The sequence below is a fragment of the Mustela nigripes genome, chromosome 14 (assembly GCF_022355385.1).
Source record: "Mustela nigripes isolate SB6536 chromosome 14, MUSNIG.SB6536, whole genome shotgun sequence".
NCBI lineage: Eukaryota > Metazoa > Chordata > Mammalia > Carnivora > Mustelidae > Mustela > Mustela nigripes.
Genome location: NC_081570.1, coordinates 79,850,123 through 79,859,844, shown reverse-complemented (window position 1 = coordinate 79,859,844; position 9,722 = coordinate 79,850,123). Strand labels below are relative to the sequence as shown.

At 42.1% G+C, this 9,722-nt stretch overlaps 1 non-coding gene across 1 annotated transcript; it reads right to left on the bottom strand.

Annotated features, from left to right (window-relative positions):
* Positions 1 to 9,003: 9,003 nt before the first annotated feature.
* TRNAR-UCU (transfer RNA arginine (anticodon UCU)) lies at positions 9,004 to 9,088 on the bottom strand. Its single transcript is given in 2 exon segments — positions 9,004 to 9,039; positions 9,052 to 9,088. It is a non-coding gene; the product is annotated as a tRNA-Arg (tRNA).
* Between the last annotated feature and the right edge of the window lie 634 nt (positions 9,089 to 9,722).

Genomic DNA, 9,722 nt, shown 5'->3' with positions numbered 1-9,722 from the left:
GGGTTGCTACACTTTTAGCACTTCCATCACCATCAATAAAGAATCCCCTTTATTAAATTCTTCAGAGCAATGCATTTTTCTGCCTGGACCCAACTGATACATGTCAGTCAAACCAAACTAGTTGATAATGGAGTTTTAAGTCAGTGAGCATACACTGAGCTCTAGGCATACCAGCCACTCTGCCAAATACAGTGAGTTTTTTACCTTTTATATCTGTTCATATGGTTAACCCCACCTAAAATATCCCTTGCTTCTTTCCCACCTAACAAAACACATGACCTTTCAAACTTACAAGAAGCCAGCATTCTGAGCATCTACTCTGTGCAAGGCATGCTGCTGGGGGTATGTCTCAGGCATCACAGAATTGATAGTCAACATTTCTTCATAAAATGTTTTATCAGATTTTCTCTACTGATGTGTACACTCTTGAAATTCCCATTTGAGTGCTTTTTTTAAAAATTGTATTTAACAAACACCTATGTAGCACTTACTACTAGGCACTGTTCTAAGAACTTACAAATATAGTGGGTATTTTTTATATAGCAGGTTTTTATGTAACTGTTTATGCATGTATGTATCTATGAGACATACATATATAACAATTCAGGTAACCTTAGGTAAACCTATGAAGTAGGTGCTACTATTACCTTCATTTTATAAGTGAAGAACAAGAGGCCCAGAGAGTAACCTGCCTAAGGTCACAGAGCTAGTAAGAGTAACTAACACTTTTATTTTAACCTTGCATTATGGCTATCTGCATACCTGTTTCCACATCACCAGCAAAAACTGCTGAACTTTTCCCCTTTGCCAGTTACAGATGTGATTCCCCCCCCCCCCAGGTTCTTGGGGGAGGGGGAAAAAAAAAAAGCTATGATTCTCACCTTTCCATGGATGTAAATGAAAGCGGTATGTCCAACTTCTGGGAAGTGTCCCTCAGAGAAGGGTGACCTTGAAGTGGGGCTCTGTCCCTTTCTCCTCTTCCCACTAACTAGTATGTTGACCTGATGGCAGGGGAGGAGTAGTCTTCTGGTACATCAGGTAAAAAAGCTTCATTTTAAGGTGAAAGAATAAAAAGGAGCCTAGATCTCCTCTCTCATGATCAAGTAGTTGCCAAAGCCTGAACTTTCACATGAGGAAGAAATCTCCATCTGGCCGAATCCATTGTTATTTTGAATTCCCTGCTACTCACACCAAAGCCAATCCTAATTAGTGGGATAATCAGTTCATGGCTCCCTGCCCCACACACTAGGGTGAACTCTTGAAAATGCACTCTGTCCCTCTCACCTTTGTATTTCTTTCCAATGTGGTTCTTTGAACAAAGCTAATACTCAAAAAAGCATATATCCAGTTGAGGACGAGTGAGATTATAAAATATTTTGAAAATACTGATGAATGTAGAAAGCCCCGGGTCAGGTGGAATCACTCCTGGCCTTTGGTCCTTTGAGTCTGTTTGGACCACAGGCAGCAATATGGGAGTCTCTCTCTGCCCTGGGGCAACTCCCTCTTTGTCAATACCTTCCTGAATCCTGCGAATGTGAGGCCGAGCTTCACAACTAACACCTTTAATTGTCCCTTCATCTTCATGCTTTTATCCCTGCCCTCTTCCTACCTGCCTCCAAAGAGCAGATGTTTTCCCATCATTCCTTGGCTAATCTTTTCACCTTACTCCCATAACATCTTTGCATCTTAATTTTCTTATCTCTAAAATGGGGATAATTATTATTTAGTAGGACTTGGGGAATAATTAAATGGCAAGGGCTAACTAAACTTGTTGGTATCTAGAAAAATGTTACAGGTTTTGCTTTTCCTCTTAACCCTATTTCTCTAGAGGCAACTTGCTTGGTCAAGTAGAATACTTTCTTCTTGTTCTCTTCCTACCTCTCCTGCTGCCTTTTCCTAGACTCTAAAAAACTCGTTCTTTGCCTATCCCTCAAATGTCTGTGCTCTGGGTTTCTCCAGACCCCCTCCCTATTTCCAGCCTCCACCATTTTCTTACCTGGACAACTCCACCTGCCCTGAATTGATCTCCCAGCTTCCAGTCCTGTTCTCCTCCCACCAGGCATCCACACTATAGCCTGAGAGGGGCTGGAAGGCACACATCTAAGCTCACTGCTGCCTCCCCAAAAGCAATTCACAGTCCTTAATATGTACAAGAACTTCAGGACATGTTACTTGCCAAAACCACTATAAAGAGAGATTTTGTTTACATTTCTCCACTTTTAACGAGGGGAGCTCCTAAAATGTATACTTAGGGCTGAGATCCAGCATACAGTGAAATGTAAGGAGTCAATAAATGTTGAATGCAATTCAGAAAAACTTCAGTGGGTAAGCAGTATTGATGAGGGAGCAGGAGGCTGGCTGAGGACAAAGCAAGAGCTGGCGCCTTGCACCCCCCCCCTTCCATCCGCTCCCCTCCATAGGTGTAGCATTCCTCAGGCACCCCTGACTGCCATAAAATGATAAATAGTTAACTTGCTAAGATCACAATCCTACAAGACAGGAATCTCCCTTGGTTTGCAAATGTCCTTGAGATTTACAAACAAAAAAGTTACCTTATCAATAGCCCAAATTCCAAAGACACAGAACTCAGTTTCTCAAGCCTAATGTCACCCTCCCCTCCATAAAAACCGAAGGAGGCGGAGGTAGAAGGAAAAGCAAATAAAGTTAAATTTCTTCTAAACCTAAATCTCATTAACAAGGATGTTTGATGGCAGGAATGTAACATTCCACCAGGAGACTCTCAATTGTCTTTACTTAATAGTAACTAAGCCTTCAATATCCTGATAGTATTCTTTGCCCCAATAGCCCTTTGTCCTCACCTACCCAACTCCTGCGTATATAACCAACCACCCCTCACAACCTGGGGCGGCCGCATCTCTGCCTGCCCACGGGCCCTGTCCCCGTGCTTTAATAAACCACCATTTTGCACCAAAGATGTCTCAAGAATTCTTTCTTGGTCATCGGCTCCGGACCTCAGCCCACCAAACCTCACCTAGGTTCTAGAACTTCATCAGTATCAGAGCTGCCCATGTGAAAGGAACAATTTTTTCCCCCTTCATCATTAGTATTGGGTTTTGTTTTCGTGTTTTTTTTTTAACTTGACTTTTTTTATTACAAGGATAAGATTGGCTTATTATGAAAAAATTCAAACATTAAAATGAGATATAAAGTAAAACAAGTCTTCCCTCCCTTATTATCATTGCTCCTCCTGGTCCAGCACTGTTAACTGGATATGCTTCCAGAAAGTTCTTATGCACACACAATCATAGTAAGGCACATGTTATTACTATTATTATTTGCATTATTTAACACAAGTACACTTGTGTTAAATTTAAACATGCTTATTTTCATATCAGCTTTTTTCATATAATCTGGGATATTTTTCCATAGTGGTATATATACATCCTCCTCGATTTTAAAAGGTCTGCATTGTATTCAATTATACCACTCTACTGTACTTTTGTCAGACAGTTCATTATTTAAAAAATTTTTTAACTGAAGTGTAGTTGGCATTTATTAGTTTCTTTCTTTTTTTTTTTTTTTAAGATTTTATTTATTTACTTGAGAGAGAGACAGTGAGAGAGAGCATGAGCGAGGAGAAGGTCAGAGAGCGAAGCAGACTCCCCATGAGCTGGGAGCCCGATGTGGGACTCGATCCCGGGACTCCGGGCTCATGACCTGAGCTGAAGGCAGTCGTCCAACCAACTGAGCCACCCAGGCGTCCCAGCATTTATTAGTTTCAAGTGTACAACACAGTGATCGACAATTCTGTATGTTGCACAATGCTCACCATAAGTGTAGTCCTCATCTGTCACCATACATATTACAATATTGATTATATGCTCCTATTCTGTACTTTTCATCCTCATGACTTATTTTAAGATTTTTATTTATTTGTCAGAGAGAGAATACAAGTAGGAGGAACAGCAGGCAGAGAGAAAGAAGCAGGCCGACTGAACAAGGAGCCTGATATGGGACTCGATTACAGGACCCTGGAATCATGACCTGAGCTGAAGGCAGCCGTTTAACCGACTGAGCCACACAGGTGTCCCCTGCGACTTATTTTAAAACCAAAGTTTGTACCTCTTAATCTCCTTTACCTATTTCTCCCATCGTTCTACTCCCAGCAACCACCAAGTTTGTTCTCTGTATTTATGAGTCTGTTTGTTTACAAACAGTTCAGTATTGATAGACATCTAGTTATTTCTAGTTTGGGCCATTCTAAATAATGCTGCATTTATGCTAGATAAATAAATGTCAATTTTTCCAAATACACAAAAATGCAAAATATTAGAATACTAAAATAAATATGCATCACAACCAAGTAGGATCCACTTCAGAAATGTAAGAAGGGATAAATATTAGAAAAATCTGTTAATATATTGCATAGTAATAACAGATCAAAGGAAAAAACCTCCATAGATTACTGACAACTAGGGATGGTTTCTTAATGTGATAAAGTGTGTGTGTGTGTGTGTGTGTGTGTGTGTGTGTGTGTATGCGTGTGTGTGTATGCATGTGTGTGTGTGCAGGAACACCCCAAAAGCTAGCATCATGCTTAGTGGAGAAGCATTCCTATAATGGTCAGATACAGGACAGCTCAGTCTACTATCACCATCATCACACAAATTAACATTTTTTGGAGATAATACCAGATGCTATTATAATAGAAATAATAATGTGGCATAAGAATTAGAAAAAAAAATTATAATCAATTGTGAGTCATATATTTCCAGAAAACACAACAGTCAACTGGAAAAACTACTTTTCCTTTTAAAAAATTGAAATATAATTCAAATACCATAAAATTCAGTCCTTTAAAAATATGCAGTACACTGGGTTTTTGTATATGCAGAGTTATACAATTATCACTGCTTATTCCAGAACATTTCTGTCACTCCCCAAAAATCCCATTAAATATACAGTCACTTCACATTCCCCTTAGCTCTAGCGCTTGGCAATAATTAACTTCTGTCTCAATAGATTTGCCTATTTAGGATATTTTATACAAATGGAATCACATAATATGTGGTCTTTTACGACTGGATTCTTTTACGTGGCATAGTTTTCAAGGTTTATCCATGTTGCAACATGAATCAGTATTTCATTCCTTTTTTAATACTGAATAATAATAAATTCCATTGTATGGATGTACCACATTTTGTTTATCCACTCATCAGCTGATGGACGTTTGGGTTGTTTTTACTTTTTGTTTATTAAGAATAATGCCACTATGAACAATCATGTACAGATTTTTGTGTTAACATATGTTTTTACTTCTCTTGGGTATATACCTAGGCATGAAACTGCTGGGTTATATAGTAACTCTGTATAAACTTTGACTAATTGCCAACTATATTCCAAAGAGAATGTACCATTTTACATCCTTACCGGCAATGTATGAGGGTTCTAACTTCTCCACATCCATGCCAACACTTGTTATTGTCTTTTTTTTTTTTTTTTTTTAAGATTTTATTTGAGAGAGAGAGAGAGGCAGTGCACACACAAGCATTGGGGCAGAGGAGAAACAGACTCCCTGGATGATCGGGGAGCCCAATGTGGGGGTCAATCCCAGGACCCTGAGATCATGACCAGCCACTTAACTGACTAAGCCACCCACACCCCTGTCTTTCTAATTACAGCCATCCTGGTGGATGTGAAGTAGTATCCCATGGTTTAGAACTGAAAAATCATTTTATTTAGTTATTTATTTATTTATTTGACAGAGATCACAAGTAGGCAGAGAGGCAGGCAGAGAGAGAAGAAGGGAAGCAGGCTCCCCCTTGAGCAGAGAGCCTAATGGCTTGATCCTAAGACCTTGAGATCATGACCTGAGCCGAAGGCAGAAGCTTAACCCACCAAGCCACCGAGGTGCCCCTGAAAAATCATTTTAAATAGTAAAATAGTTCAATTAAGATGACTGGATATAAATTTATTTTTTAAAATATCAAAAGCCTTCTTATATACAAGCAATAATCACTTAGAACATATAATGGGAGGGGCGCTTAGATGGCTCAGTCAATTAAGCCTCTGCCTGCAGCTCAGATCATGATCCCAGGGTTCTGGGATTGAGCACTGCATTGGGCTCCTTGCTCAGCAGGGAGCCTGCTTCTTCCCCTACCTGCCACTCCCCCTGCTTGTGCTTGTTCTCTCTCTCTCTCTCTCTCTCTCTCCCTCTCTGTCAAATAAAAAAAAAAAATATTTAATTAAAAAAAAAAAAATATATATATATATATATACATAATGGAAGAAAAGATCTCAACAAAAAAGAAACTATCTAGAAATAAAATTAACAAATAAACCAAGATATATATATAGACAGAAAACTTTAACATACTTCTGAAGAGCACAGGACTGAGCAAATGGAAAAGTGTATGTGTTCTTCCCCCCACCCCTGCTTCTCTTAAATAGGAAGATTCAACAGAGTTAGTTCAATTCTCCATATATTAATCTACAAAATAACATGACTCCAACAAAGTATCTCCTAAGATTAGAACCAGATTAGCTTTAACTAAGGCTCGTGTGAAAAGACAATACAGAATTATGGTTTTACCCAAAGACCCAGGCATTTTGGCAAGCTACTTATTAGTTGTGTATTCCTGAACAAGTTACTTAACCTGCCTCAAATGCCCCTTCCATGAAAGGGGATAATACCAACCTGGTAGGGTTGTCAGGAGGATTAAATGCTTTAAAATGCATAAAGCACTTGAATAGTACCTGGTATATAACAAATGCTAAATAAATGTTAAGTTATTAACATTATGTGGGGGAAAATCAAGAATACATGAGGAAAAAAATCTTTAAAAAAAGTTATGAGAGGGGCGCCTGGGTGGCTCAGTGGGTTAAAGCCTCTGCCTTCGGCTCAGGTCATGGTCTCAGAGTCCTGGGATCGAGCCCCGCATCGGGCTCTCTACTCAGCGGGGAGCCTGCTTCCTCCTCTCTCTCTCTGCCTGCCTCTCTGCCTACTTGTAATCTCTGCCTTTCAAATGAATAAATAAAAAATCTTTAAAAAAAAAAAAAATTTTTAAAAAGTTATGAGAAAAGATTGACCCCATTAGATATAAAAACAGCACAGTTTTAGTGAATCAGAATTAAGACAGATCAATGGAATAGAGAATCCAGAAACCTATATGCAAATGGAAATTTAGAAAATGATAAAAGTGGCATTTCAAATAAAGGAGAAGGGAAGGGTGTTCATTACCAGTGATTTGGGGACCAAATTCCCACCTCACCCTTTATACAATAAAGTATATTCTGGAGGAAATAAAGATTTAAGTACAAAAATAAGATAATATAAAATACTAAATTAAAACATGATGAAATTATTTAATAATCTGAGTGTAGTATGACCCCAAACCTGGAAGCCATAAAGGAAAACACTGATAATTCCAAATAGATGAATTTCTGTAAGACAATAAAATAAAATACCATATATGAAATCAAAAGATAAATACATTGAGAAAGAATAATTTTAACACATATCATAAATGACGGGTTTCCATATTATGTAAAGAACTCCTACAAACCAATAAGATAAGGATCAATCATGCAATAGAAAAATGCACAAAACTGAAGAACAGATAAATAACAACAACAAAAAAAGAAATACAAATTAGCCTACATTAAAAAAATGCTCAGCTTTCCCTCTTAATACGAGACAGGAATTAACACTACAACTGGAAACCATTTTTCACCTATTTGATAACACATGGACTGTGAGGAAATAGGCACTCTGACACATTGCTAGTGAGAGTAAATCAGGTATAATCTCTAAGAAAGCAGTGTGGCCGTATCAATAAAAGAATGCACAAACCTTTGACCTAGCAATCCACCTTCCTAGGAACCTATCCTATAGATATACTTGCACTCGTGTGCAGTAATGTAAGGACAAGCATATTCACTGAAGCATTGTAACAGTAAAATACACCTAAATGTCCAACTATTGGAGGCTGTGAAATCATTACAGTACGCATATGCACACTAGAACAAGGCAGCTCACCTACATTAATAAGTGAAAGAGTTAAGTATAGCATACTACCAATTGTGTATCACTGATGTCAACATCAAACATAGAGACAATATATGTAAAAATGACATGTGCACAAGATAAATCTGAAAAATATTTCCCAGAAACCATTTTCGCTAATAGCTTAGAGAGAGAATTGCAAGCCTGTGATTTAGGAACAACGATGCTTACTTTTCTCTGTACTTTTGTTGACAATTTCGTATTTTGTATTTTTTGCAGCAGAGTTTGTTACAATGAATTTTGAAAATCCCATTCATTCATCCATTGATTCGCATTGCGTAAGAAGGAACCCAACTCTCATACAAACCCATGGGTTGTCAGGGGAGGAGAGACAAGATAGCGATCCCTGCCTGGAGGATCTGACCGGCAGAATGGACCTCAGAGCTCTTCGCACTCGAATCATGGGGGAGAACAGCGGGTATTCTTATCAGAAATGCAGATTCCTGGGCCCGGTCCCCGGTCAGCAGAACTGAGCTCCGCGGTGAGGCCCGGAAATCTGCATCTCTAACAGGATCCCTCTGGGGATTCCGGTACGTGACAATTTTGAAGCCTTCTGGGCTGGAAAGGCAACCAGCCAGCACCGTGCAGGTCACGGTGTAGGCGTGTTTTCTCATCCTTTCCTCACCCTCCTTCCCTAGCAGTCGCGGTCTCGGTAGCGATCAGGCCAAAGGGGTGTCAGCCCTGGAGCGTGTGGGCAGCTCCTCGGAACACCCGAGACCGGACCACCTTTGGGCCGAAACCGCGAGATCTGGCTTGGCCGCCGCCCGGAGCGGCTCCTCGCAGTTCCTGGATCAGCTGAGGAAGCCGGGCGGGGGGCGGGCGTACCCGCGCGAGCGGCTAATGGTGGAACGGCCGCAGAAGCCGCTCGCAAGAGGAGAAAGGGCAGAGAAGGAGAGGCAAGTTCAACCGCCTGGGGAAAAAAAGAGGGAGGAGAGAAATGACGGGGTCAGAAAATAAATAGGCGGAAGGAAAAACTGCGACTCCGCCGGGACTCGAACCCGGAACCTTTGAATGTCCTCAGCCTCTAGAAGTCCAATGCGCTATCCATTGCGCCACGGAGCCACCTGTTGGAGTCTTCGCGCATCTGCTCTGTTAAGCCAGAGGCGACGGCCCCGCGCCCTTCCCACCACCGCCTCAGCTGCCCCCCCGGCCTCCTGTCTGTGTCGCCGAGGCCAGGGCATGGCAAGCAGCAGCCACCGAACGTGAGCCGCAGGCGCCCGCGCTTCGCCAGCAGCTGACTCTCACAAGGTCGACCAGACCCGCAAGTCTACCGGGCCCGGGTCGGTCGGTCGGTCGGTCTGAGGGCTGCCGCAGCCCCGTCTCTGGCCTGCCCAGGACACGGCCGCGCAGGACGACTCAACCCCGCGCTGTTCCCCCACCCGGTCCCTTCCTGCCCCGAGCGCCCCCGCCTACCGGCTCTCTCCGGCGGCCGGTCACGCCCCGCCCGGGCCCCGGCCCCGGCCCCGGCCCCGGCGACGCGGAACAGGCCGGCCGTTGCGCGGTTAAGCCGGTCCGGTAGCGTCCGGCACTTACGTCGCACCTTTTAGCGGCCGATCTCGAACGGCGGCCCCTCCCGGGTGCCGGACTCTTCCCCGGCGGGCCGCGGCGGCGTCTGTGTGCGTGCTTGTGCGAGTTTTATTTGCGCAGGGTTCAGTAAAATGGGGTTTGGGTTGCATTTCGCTCCCCACAGACCCAG